Source organism: Hibiscus syriacus, unplaced genomic scaffold, assembly GCF_006381635.1.
Source record: "Hibiscus syriacus cultivar Baekdansim isolate YM2019G1 unplaced genomic scaffold, ASM638163v2 tig00110017_pilon, whole genome shotgun sequence".
NCBI lineage: Eukaryota > Viridiplantae > Streptophyta > Magnoliopsida > Malvales > Malvaceae > Hibiscus > Hibiscus syriacus.
The window spans coordinates 371761-384046 of NW_024062565.1; the positions used below are offsets into that span (position 1 = coordinate 371761).

At 35.1% G+C, this 12286-nt stretch overlaps 1 long non-coding RNA gene and 3 pseudogenes across 1 annotated transcript; all 4 read left to right on the plus strand.

The window, feature by feature from the left end:
• The first annotated feature begins 760 nt into the window (after positions 1-760).
• Positions 761-1985, plus strand: LOC120212799 (annotated as a pseudogene).
• A 2198-nt stretch (positions 1986-4183) lies between these two features.
• Positions 4184-5144, plus strand: LOC120212795 (annotated as a pseudogene).
• A 5458-nt stretch (positions 5145-10602) lies between these two features.
• LOC120212793 lies at positions 10603-11224 on the plus strand. The gene is made up of 3 exons (XR_005524740.1): positions 10603-10613; positions 11005-11025; positions 11102-11224. It is a non-coding gene; the product is annotated as an uncharacterized LOC120212793 (long non-coding RNA).
• A 127-nt stretch (positions 11225-11351) lies between these two features.
• LOC120212792 lies at positions 11352-12253 on the plus strand (annotated as a pseudogene).
• The last annotated feature ends 33 nt before the right edge of the window (positions 12254-12286 follow it).

A 12286-nucleotide genomic window follows, 5' to 3' on the forward strand; every position in this document is an offset into this window, starting at 1 on the left:
ACGTTGGGGACAGCTTACCATCCTACCTCCTCCTTACCCCATTACATATGGGAATAAGGGTCATATATATATATCTCAAGGCTTCGACCGTAGTGTTGTAAGTCATTGGACCAACTCTAATCAGTCTGGGGTCATTCACCAAAAGCAGGTTTGAAAATCTTGAGTTACTATCAGTTTAGATAAATTAGTTCATAGCCATGATTACCCATCACACAATTATTGAGATAAACGTACATCATTCTTATTATTTGACAACCTCCTGTGTTGTTTGACATGGCTGGTATTACTTTGTAAGGCAACCATTAAGAGCATGTTAGGAAGAATTAAAATCTTGATGTGCTACTTAAGGGGGATATTTTCTATACAACTACCTGATTTAGTTGTTTAAATTTCAAACGATGGGAGAAAAGAAAACTTTAGTTGTAAGCCAGGATGGAGTACACTTCTAATACAAATACATTAGCATTATTACATTAAGAAAGAAAAATGAAGGAACTCTGAAAAGGACACAATGTTTAAGCTTCCTGAAGGGCCTCTATCAAATGAGACCATGGTTCCCAACACAATAAAGAAGGATAAAAGAAAAGTTGTGTCCATTGCCACGGATATACTGTAGAGAAAGATTGAGCCTAATGCAGCTCAATAATTAGTGGTTTGGGAAAAGCACAAATCAGGTGATGTCGATGCCCCATGTAATGATCAGAGATGCACATGCTAGAAACCCACCCCTCCCCTTTTTGCCATCTTTTTATCACCCATTTCTTCCCCACGACCTGTGGTCCGACCTCCCTTCTTATCGTATTCAAGTTCAACACCCTCTCTTTTTCATCACTAAACTTGGTCACATAAAGCTTTAATCTCATTGTTTTCTTCTTTTATCTTAACCAACTAGTAGTCTCTCTTCCCTTCCCCACCACAAAGATTCCAAGGACAATCAAATCCAAGTGATCAGTAGCCACCTGCCTAACTCACTCCTTTTATTCCCTCTATGTAGTTTAACCCTTGCACTTCAACTCAGAATAGCTTCCTTCTAGGTACTTACTACTTCAAACAAAGTCCAATAATGCCAACGGTTCAATCTAGTCCATATTTGCAAATGGACAATCCGGAAATACTGTCTTTGCTTCGGCCTACTCCCGGAGAGAAGCCCGTAAGTCCAGTAGCGGTGGTGGTCTCATGCGTATGTTCAAGCTCCCCATGTTAACTTCAGGCTGCAAGATGGTGGCGCTGTTGGGTAGGCTTAGGAAGCCTTTACTCAAGGATGGTGCTACCACAGGTACGATTTTTGGCTACCGTAAAGGCAGAGTTTGCTTAGCAATTCAGGATGATCCCCATTGCGTTCCCATGTTGTCATCGAGCTACCCATGTTCACCAGCTTACTTCAAAAGGAAATGGCGTCTGATATAGTCAGAATAGCTCTGGAGAGTGAGACCAAGACTCACAAGAAGAAACTGCTGGAAGAGTTTGTGTGGGGCTTCTACTCTAATGGAAGGAAAGTGGGCTACTCCATCAGGAGGAAACAATTGTCCGACGAGATGAACTTCATGTTATGCAACTCTTGCGACGTGTGTCGATGGGCGCCGGGGTTCTTCCGAGCCCGAACGAGAAGGAAACCGTGACGTCCGATGGAGAATTGACGTATTTTAAAGCAAGATTTGAGAGGGAGGTTGCATCAAAGGACTCGGAAGCATTGAACATGATTAATCCAGATGGTGCACCTGGGCCAGAACAAGTATTTTCTTTGTAAGAGCTCGTTAGAAGGCACCATAAAACTAATTTTCTCTTTCATGGTTTTCACTTGTTATTCAATGATGGAAAGAAACAGATCACCATGGCTATACTGTGTTGAATGCCCCATGGTTGAAGCTAGCTCATAGTTTTACGGTAGATGCCAAAACCTTAATTAGCTGCTCTGTCACTTTCACGTAATTGAATACCCATGTAATCTCCTGTTTCTGCCTTGAGAATAAAATTGAATGCCGACATACCAGGTCTCCGTCGTCTCCAACTGCACAGTGAACATTTATAACATTAATGACGGATTTTTTTTCCTGATTCAACAGCTGCGTATTCTGCAGATAACTTTGTAAGAAATGAAAATGATTATTGTCATTATGCACTAAATAAACAAACTCAAGATTGAATTTAAAGATCATCGTCAGCCATAAAACATAGCCAAAGAAATGAAAAAGGTATGTATATTAGGAACAGGTTTCATGGTTAATGTAGTGGCTGAGATTCTGAGCATTCACTTTCATAGGCATTAATTCCGACAGCTTGCCAGACATCTTCTGCCGACGATATTAATGTTTCATAAGCTGTCAATTCTGAATTGATTCGATTATAAGTTAGAACGAATCTGTAGAAGAAAATACTCAGTCCATTGAATTTTACCATTTCCTCTAAATATATATAAGCAGCTGACACCTATGAAAGGTAGGGCAGGAAAGTAGACAGGAACTACTGCAACCTTAGAGGAATTAATAGGTAATAACAAAGACAGTTTAAGGAAAGAAACCTGATAAAACAAAGAAACTTGACAAAACAAAGAAACTAGGCAACATTCAGATATGGAACAGATTTCAACAAGAAAATGTTCACTCCTTTGTAATAACAACGTGTCAGGTTTTTAAGAAAAAAATTAATCATGTAACAACTTTTTAATCGGCTTAGTGGGGTTGCAAAGAATTACTATTAGTCTATCATTAATAATAATATATTAAATTATATTGATAAAAAAATATTATTTATTTTTCATGTTTTAGCTAAGGGTAAATTATGTATTTAGTTATCCAATTATTACTTTTTTCGTTTTGGTCACTTAAATATTTTTTTTAAAATATCACACTAACATTACGTTTTAGTTTTATTTGATATCTGTAGTTAGAAAAGTAACATAATTGATGATGTTGTATTTTTTTAAAAAAAAAAATCAATGATGATGGACATTATCTTATAGTGATACATTAGCATCACTATTAATATTTTAACACTGGATGACCTGATGAATTCAAAATGTAACATTAGTGATGATTATGGGAAAAAGAATTGAGTGACCAAAACATAACAAAATAATAGTTAAATGACTAAATACATAATTTACCCTAAAAACAATTGATATTTTTAATCACTGACAAAACCCAAGGTTTACTTTGAACAAAGAAAATGAATAGATATCACTTGAATAAACTAACTTTGAGTTGTTTATTATATATATATATATATATATTAGGTTCAATATTTATAAAATAAAATAAAATGAAGAAAGTCGGTGAGGGCTAGGGTTTTTGGATTATCAACAGTCCAACTGCTTCACGATGAACAATCACAGGCCCAAGACCAAGTGGGCGGCGGCTATGATGCAGTCATGTGTTCATATGCTTGACTCCCGATCAATTGTCATTTCGCTAGCGCGTGCATCACTCTACCTGAATAACCTTTTATAAAATTCAGTTTTACTTAAATTTTAATATAATTATAAATCATAATTTCATAACATAAATAAATTTATCTCAAACTTAATATTAGTTATGTATTTAACTTGAGTTCCATGAATTATAATTAACTCGGAGATATATAAGTTTAAATGGGTAATAAACTGGTTTTCCATAATCATGGAAGGGTAAACTTTGTTACAAAGTGATTCTTAGCCATTACCTAGAGAACAAAACAAGTAGAACTCCAAGACAGAACCAATCTTCAATTGTCTGAGAAACAAAATGATTGAATTATCCGTGAAGGGGTAATTGAAATTTTGACGGGAATTGAGTGACACGCTCCCTAGGGAGGAGTGGAGATTTATTTTGATTGGATTAAAATCATAAGTCAAAGGGATTCAACTGGAATCACGTGAGATTCTACAGGGGGAGTGGACCCACATTACGTGAAGGGCGTTGAAACCATTTTGAAACTGGTTATTTTAAGGGTGTTCTCTACTCTTTTAACAGTGTGCTGTGTTTATATATATATATATATATATGGATAGCCGTTGATACCATAAACGGAGGGCCGTGGATTGGGAACAGAGTAAGTTAAGGCTTTATGTCTTCAAATATTGTCAAGTTGATTTGAAATTTAGTTGGATCCAGATATCCTCAAGGAACCCAAAAACCATATAATAAAAAGAAAACAAGTAATAAAAGCTAGGGGTGCGAATCTACAAGAACCTTGCTCTCAGTAAACTAATACTCGGACCCCCCACCAACTTTACAAAAGCCAGTTTCTGGAAGTACCCCAATGGCAATTCTCCAATGCTAGGCGCCTACTATGTTCATGCACCTTTCTTCTCCATATATAAACAACCCCTTTCGCCTCACTCGAAAATATCATACAAAAGATTAACCCAAAAGCAGAAAAAGAGAGAGACGGGGGCTTTTCTGTTTCTATTGATCTTCTGGCCGTGTGTAAGTTATTAAAGATGGAAGCAATGAATGGATGCTCATCTTCTACAACATCATCTGATTCATCTTTTCGGAGTCTAGTATGTCTGCGAGGGCTTCAAACAAAGTGAGAAGATTAAAGGTCCCTGGAGGCCGAGGAAGATAGGATTCTGACTCGGCTTGTTGAAAGGTACGGACCTAGGAACTGGTCTTTGGTAAGCGATATATAAAGGGTCGATCAGGGAAATCTTGCAGGCTTAGATGGTGTAACCAGCTGAGCCCCAACGTCGAGCACCGTCCGTTTTCTCAGGCGGAGGATGAGACATCTTGGCCGCTCACGCTAGGTATGGTAACAGGTGGGCAACCATTGCTAGATTGCTTCCTGGAAGGACCGATAATGCTGTGAAGAATCATTGGAACTCGACGTTAAAGAGGAGGGCAAGAGAAGGACAGCATCATCAACAACAACAAGAACATCAGCAACGGATCTTGCCGAGTACTCATCATCAGCCAATAGATGGTGGTGATCATAGTGCATTGGGATCTATGAGAATGGTGATGGACGAGGAAGCGTTTGACGGCGTTGACCCTAGCGCCGCCTGGTAGTGGTGTTAATAGTAGAAGCTCAGTGGCGGCGGCAGCGGATAGAAGGAGAGAGGAGAGGGTGCGACGGAGTTTTGGGATGTGATGAGAGATGTGATAGCAAGAGAGGTTAGAGAATACATGAGCTCCACGTTATCTGCTGAGACGCCAGGGTTTCAAGACCAAAATAAATGGATAATTAGGCTATAAGCCAATCTGTTTTATGTTATGGTAGTCTGGGAGCTTTTCATTTCTTGGTGTTAATACGTTCATCTTTTATTCTCTTGTTTCTTTAAAGGGTATAAAAACAACTCCCAACAATGTAAAATTTCATGAATGAATGCCTAATCACCCCCAGGCATATTGAACAAAAAATTTAGTTTGCAAGATGAGATTGCCTATAGTTAATTATTATGCACCACCTTTTATATTTACTTCCAATATGTAATAAATTGAGATATTGGGGGGGGGGAGACGATTCTGCATATTCTGTTGAGAATTCTCCTGTTCTAGGAGATCGATTTGGATAGCACAATAGTGGGATCCAGAACATACAACCAGACGACAAAATTCATATACTGGCTAACTTCAGACAATGTTGATTCTCATGACGACATTCATTTCACAAAATCTTTTCATATTCTCTAAAACTTTGGATTCTCAGTTTTAAAACAACAATAATTCAGACATGAGATATTATCCATAAAATAAATAAATAAATAAATGCTTTGCTGTGAAAACCCTTTGTTTAAGTTCTGGGGTAGTGGTTCTGAATTATAAATGGAAATAATATGGGATTTGTAGTGTTGTTTGTGAGCACTTGGAAAAAGCAAAAAAACTATACCACTGATGTTATTGTTTGAAGTAAAATGGAAAGCTTGCTGCTGGTTGTTTTGCACCTCAACAAAAGCTATCATTGATGCTAACCCAACTTTTTTAATTGCCTTTGCTTCCTACTTCTTCCTGCTACATCAAATTGGAAATAGCTGTAGACCAAAACAAAACTGATTTCTTTCTCTTTAACCACTCAAAAGCTTTACTTTTTCTCGAAAGACATGCAAAGCGAAACCAAAATTCAATTTGTTCAAAAGCAGCACTCATCCTCACATCATCTCCAAATCATTTGGATAAAGCATTTGTTTTCAGGTTCAGTGAACTCTTCCCATTACCCTTTCTGGCTCACTGATTGGTAAGTGTTTATCGACCTCAAATCAAATTAGCTTTGGAAGCAACATAAAACAAAAGGTGCCAAAACCATGGTGATAACCACACATTTTCATCTTATCTGCATGCAAATTCCGCAGTGTCTTTATACCCCATAGTTCAATGTATCTGGACCTTACCTGGAAAATTTTGGGAAGGATTGAAAAGATAGCATTAGAGACAGAGGGTTCATTTGTCTGGAAATTGATTCAATCAAGCCCTGTCCCACATCACAGCAACTGGGGGTGGGGGGTTCTATATTATTTTTGATGAAGGGATGCAGTTTTAAACGTGGGTTTGGCGAGAAAGCAAGTTATTTAAAAGAAGTAGCTTTCCATGCTGTTTCTTTCAGGCTTTTAGAGGTCCAATATGTCGTTGCAACCCCTGAATCCAATAATCAATCATAAGATATGTGAACAAGAACTTTAAGGCAATCAAACTCTTTCATTACCAAGTTGCAGGTAGGTTGTCCAAACGTTGAAACTTTGGTATAATTTTTACAACTGTTCAGAAATCTGTCTTTAAACACGTATCGGGTAATTAAAGCTTTAGAAAGAATGTTTGTGAAAAATGTGAATGATGAGGAATCAGTTTTCCCAGGGTCCACTAGAAGGTCCAGAACCAAGACTACTGACAAATGCCATTAAAACAGCGTTTGGAGTACAATTGTATGGATCAAATTTGTGGTGAAGATCAGTGTCCCGTTGATGTTGGGGGTCTAAGCCCCATGTCTGCTAACCGGTTTAGGCACATGAAGACTAGGAGAGCCGGTAGGTCCCTATTGCGTCATTTATAGACAGAATATTAATCTCACATAAAATCCCATGGCAAGTCATCTGTTTGAGACAAACATCACATAAATCCCAACTTGCCCTTCTTCTAGCAGTTTACGGATAACCATATAGACTAGTAAATCTCCACTTTATCGCACTTGAGTCAATACAATTATTAAAAGAAGTAAGCATCGAGACACTATGAGAAGTGATAGAGTAGTTATATAAGACCTTAACTGTCAAAGTAGTTTCCAACTGAATAGGTTGGTTGTTAGGCGATTATATGGACCGTTTAAGTCTATATTCTCTGCCTGTATTATTAAATGAGCTAAGCTTTCTCTAATAGAAGTTCTTTCAGTTTTGCTTATCTTTCTTCAGTTTTACGTTCTCTTTCTTCTTTCTCCTTCAATAGATTCATTCTCCTTCTTCCTTCCTGAGCAATGATCTGCGTGGTTTATAGTTTTGGATTTTGGATCGAACCGTGAAATAGAAAATTATTCTATTTGAAAAACCTAACCCTAAATTTGGGGGAATATGTGATTCGATGAAATTAAGTTAGGGGTTTAATTCTAGCAATGATGTAGAGGAGTTGATTGAGAAGAAGAAAAGAGTATGGTATATGGTATAGAGAGATTGTCTATGAAGAAAGGAACAGAAACAGTTGGTATTAGATATAGATATTGTTTTAAGTGGGGATGGTTAAAGAAATCAAATAAATTCATTAAATCGAATCGTTTATAATTCAAATTTTATTTTATTTTATATTTATTTTTAATTATTTATATTTTTATGATATGAAAATAAATTTTATACCTTAAAGAGTAAAAATATTTTAAAATTGTTATGTAAAAATATTAATTTTTTATTTACTGTATGAATAGCTTATTTTAACAATTTTTATGAAAAAAAACATTAAAAATTTATCAATTAATGTTAAAGAACCATAAAACAAAATTGTTTTCTTTAAATATTTTTTTAGAACTCAAAATAACATGAATAGCTTATTTTGGTTGTTGTTGAAATAGAGACACATATTCATCGAAAAATATTATTTATTAACAAAATAATAATAATAATTTTAAAATATTAAAATAATTTTTTAATATTATTTATGCCAATATTATATAAAATTTTATAAATAGAAAAATAAAATTATTATTAAATTATATTAAGTATTTATTACAATAAATAGTATATTATTAATTATATTAATTTCTTATTAAAATAATAATATTATTAAAATACTAAAATTATAGTATTAAAATAAAAATATTATTTTATTTTGAGGAGTATATTTTAAATATTCAAAAATTTAATAATATTTGTACCAAAAAATATTTAATAATATTATTTATAAAATTAATAAAGTTTATTAATTTTATTATAATTTATTATATATTATTGAAATAAAAGTATAATATTGTATATTATAATATAGTTATAAAAAATTATATTATTATATTATTAAAATTATTAATAAATATAATTTTATAACTAATTTTTTATTAAAATAATACTAAAATATATTAATATTAAATATAAAATAATTGTTTATGTTTTGAAGTGAAAAGTTCGTAAAATGACTTACGGAGAATCAGACCATAAGTCATTTTCCAAAAAATGTAAAGGAAATTAAGTTGATCAGAAAAATGAATTGCATTGACCATCTGTTTTTTACCAACCAAACACTGGAAAATGAGTAAAACATTTTCAAAAAACCAACTAAAAGAAAACAAACATATCTCTCGTTTTTTTTGTTAAACTTTAAGAGTAAGTTGTACAAATAGTCACTAATGTTTCAGTAAGTTTTTATTTTTTTTTATTAAAGTTTTGAAAGTAACAAATTAATTACTAATATTATTAATTTGTAATAAATTGACGCTATGTATCAACATTCGATAATGTGATGGTGGAAAGCTGAGTTGGGCCACTAAACTACTTGCTGGGCCTATTAGCCCATCCCCTTCCCAACTTTAAATAAAAACTCAATCTCATTTTGTTATTTTTGTTTTAACCCATTATTTCTATTATCACTGCTCACTTAAAGTCATCCTCGAGCTCCGAAACACCCTGGGCACTCTTTCTTCTTCAAACTCCATCGTCTGCTCTCCTCTACCACTCTTCAACGACAGGACGACAATACCGATAATGACAAAGAATAGGTCTCTTGATGTCAAAGCAAAGAATAAGTGCTTCAGTGGATTGTGTCTGGTTCATATACACAAAATGGAAACATTCTGCTGTTGACAAAGTAAAAGATAATAGCATGACAAGAAATAAAGGTGTCCATTAAATAGCTAAGGAGGAGCCGGTGGAGCTAATACCTGCCCAAAAATTGGATTGGAGAATCTATGGGCTAGTTCAACTCGAAAGGTTCTTGATGATAATTCAGGTTTTGCGAGAAAAGATTAGTCTATTAAAGCATAAAACACTTGTGATCTTGTCAAAGCCGAGTCTAATACTTGAAAAAGAAGTAAAGTCTTAAAGAGCGAACCAGTAGATCCTCCTAGGAAGAAGAGCAGTAAAAAAACGTAGCATGATTAAGACAATATGACATTGCCTTTTGCCAAGATGCCTCTTTTGGTGGGAAAAATAAATCAACAGACAACTATGGTCAAGGCAGTTTAGCTGCTGAGGTGCCAAAAGAAAATGAGGGTTGTTCTTCTGTTATGCTGAAGAATAAGCTGACTGCCCATTTGAACAATAAAACAAACAAAAGGCTGAGGATAGGTATAATTGTTTTTTGAGATATAGAATCAGAGCAAGAAGAACCTAACAACTGTGGATATTTACTAGACATTAACAGATAATGCACATAATGACATTAACAGATAATGCACATAATGACATTAACAGATAATGCACATAATGACAGACGAAGTGGTAAGAAAAGTGAATATTTACTAGTAAGGAAGTCATACCCTGAAGCAGCTGTGGATGCTTCCAACTCTGGTAATATGAATGCTGTTGGTGCTTCCCTTGGAACTGCAGCTCCTGTATTGATTAAAGAAAATTGGGTTTCCTGTGATAGGTGCATGAAGTAGCGCCTTCTTCCAATAAGCATAAAGCCTATTGATTTACCTGAGAAGTGGTCATGCAGCATGTTTATAACTGGCTGTAAATTTTCATCATATCCTCTAGAAGTTTTTAAATATAATTTAGTAGTTCAGAGTTCAAATTCCCAATTTTTTCAAACATATACATTGTTAAAAATGGTGTTGGAGTGAACATGAAATGGTTTTGATGGTTAACTTTGTGATGGATTGTGGAGAGATATCTCTTCTTTTCTAATAGATAATCGGTTACCAGGCCAAGTAAACGATTAATGGTTGAAGTAAGTGGTTAACGATCTAACTCAACTTCCTGTCATCCACGTTAATAGTGGTTAACGTCGAGTGATCAATTTATTATCAATAAACACTAAAACTAATTTGTTATTTGTTAAAACTTTATTACGGAAAATAAATATATTTTAATATTAATATTATTTGTGTAGTTTATCCAAACTTTAGCGAGGCTACAAAATGCAATCACGTGACCTTTAGGGGTTTTTGCCCCAATACGTGATATTTAGGTGAAAACAACCCATCTCTTGTTTCGTGTCACGTGACTTTTGGAGAAGTTTATAATCTTCTTTGTCTGCAGAACCATCTTCTCAGAGAAGGAAAACCCGCCAGTCTTCCATTTTGAACCCCAGCCGATTTTCACTTCTCTAGTATCTCGTCGGGGCTCACCTATCAGTTCCACGTGTTGTATTTATGATCATCCGTCGTATCGGAGCGTTAATCGCCAGACGTATTTCCCAATTTCCCCTTCCAAATCGTACCTCATTATATCATCCGCAATTTCAAATCGCAGACTCTCAAATCATTTCGACGGCGATGAAGAAGGAGGTAGCGCGGTCTACCGGCTGTCACTTAAATTCCAGCGGCCGACGACTGTGCAAGTGCAGCCTGGGTCGCGAAATCGCATCAGCTTTATAGGAACAGTGGATGTGCCTCTCACGGTTATGAATATCAAGAGCGATAAGTTTGGGGTTCGGACTCGGCTCATTGTAAAAATCCAAGTGATTCTGATAGAAGATTCAAGTAAATTTTTTTACTTAGTTATTTTTAAAGTTCTACCTTATTGGAGCTTTAATGCCTGAATTGTGAGTTTAAACAGGATAGGTTGAGAATGTGGAACGAGATGGGGAATTTGTATGGAGCACGTGAAGCCTGGGGATTTTATTTATGTTTCAGGGTTTTTGGTTTCTTTTTCTCAGGCTAATGTAGATAAGCAACTCATATATACCAGGTTCTTCAGAAAACAAGCCCTGCTTTCTTTTGGTACAGTTATTTTTTTTGAAACATGATGCATTTATGGAGTTAACATGATGTTGTTTCAATGTATGGATTTATACCCCTTCTTGATTATGCAAATATGAAGGATGTATTTACATGCATGTTCATTTGATACATTATTGCAGGTAAATGTGACACAGTTGAATTTTGTTTCCCAACAAGGTCAAAGATCAACCACCCGAAAATGTGAGGAATTAGAACCGGAACAAGGTAGAAATGTTTCTATCTTTTTAAATTTTTCCGCCTTTGCAATTTTCTCAGTTTGTTGTGAAATCATATCTGAAACTTCTTTTTTGCTGAGTTTATATGGTACTTTTCAGACTGCTTAGGTGGAATGATGTCTCAATGTCTTATTTTGAGAAATTGCAGGACTTAGTCCAAGATCTTAAAAACATTGCAAAGTATATAATAACAATCTTCAATGGTTATCAGCTTTGAGGCTTTTGATTCTTCATTCGCTCCATGCTTATTATGTTGTCTTTCTTTTCTTTTCTAAAGATCTAGGTGAAGCTGGTATGGAGAGGTATAATAGCACACTATACTTGTGGCAAGTATTTTTTACCAGCCCGTTCGAATGGTGGGACAATAGGAAAAGTAAGAAAAAACCATCGCAGCCAGATTTTAAGCACAAAGATACTGGTGAAGCTCTCTGGTTGAATCCCGATGATCCTCCTTGGATTAGAAAGCAACTTGAACTGCTGATTCAAGATTAGCACAAGGTGCAGGTGACCAAGTAAGTCGTCGTAACTGTATTTCTGAATGGGTGTATGATGAGTAGGATAAATCTACAAGACTCAAACTAGAAGACATGTAATATCATTGGAGGTTCACCAGGACAGCTGCAATAAAAGACTGGAAACCACAATGATACTTACAGCGAAATAAAGTTAATTATAGAGCTATAGTATTGTGGTTAACTAGGATCATGGTAATTATTGAATTGTACAACACTGCATATTTGTTGTTTCTTGTTTCCTTTACTTATTATTGTTACAATATACCATAC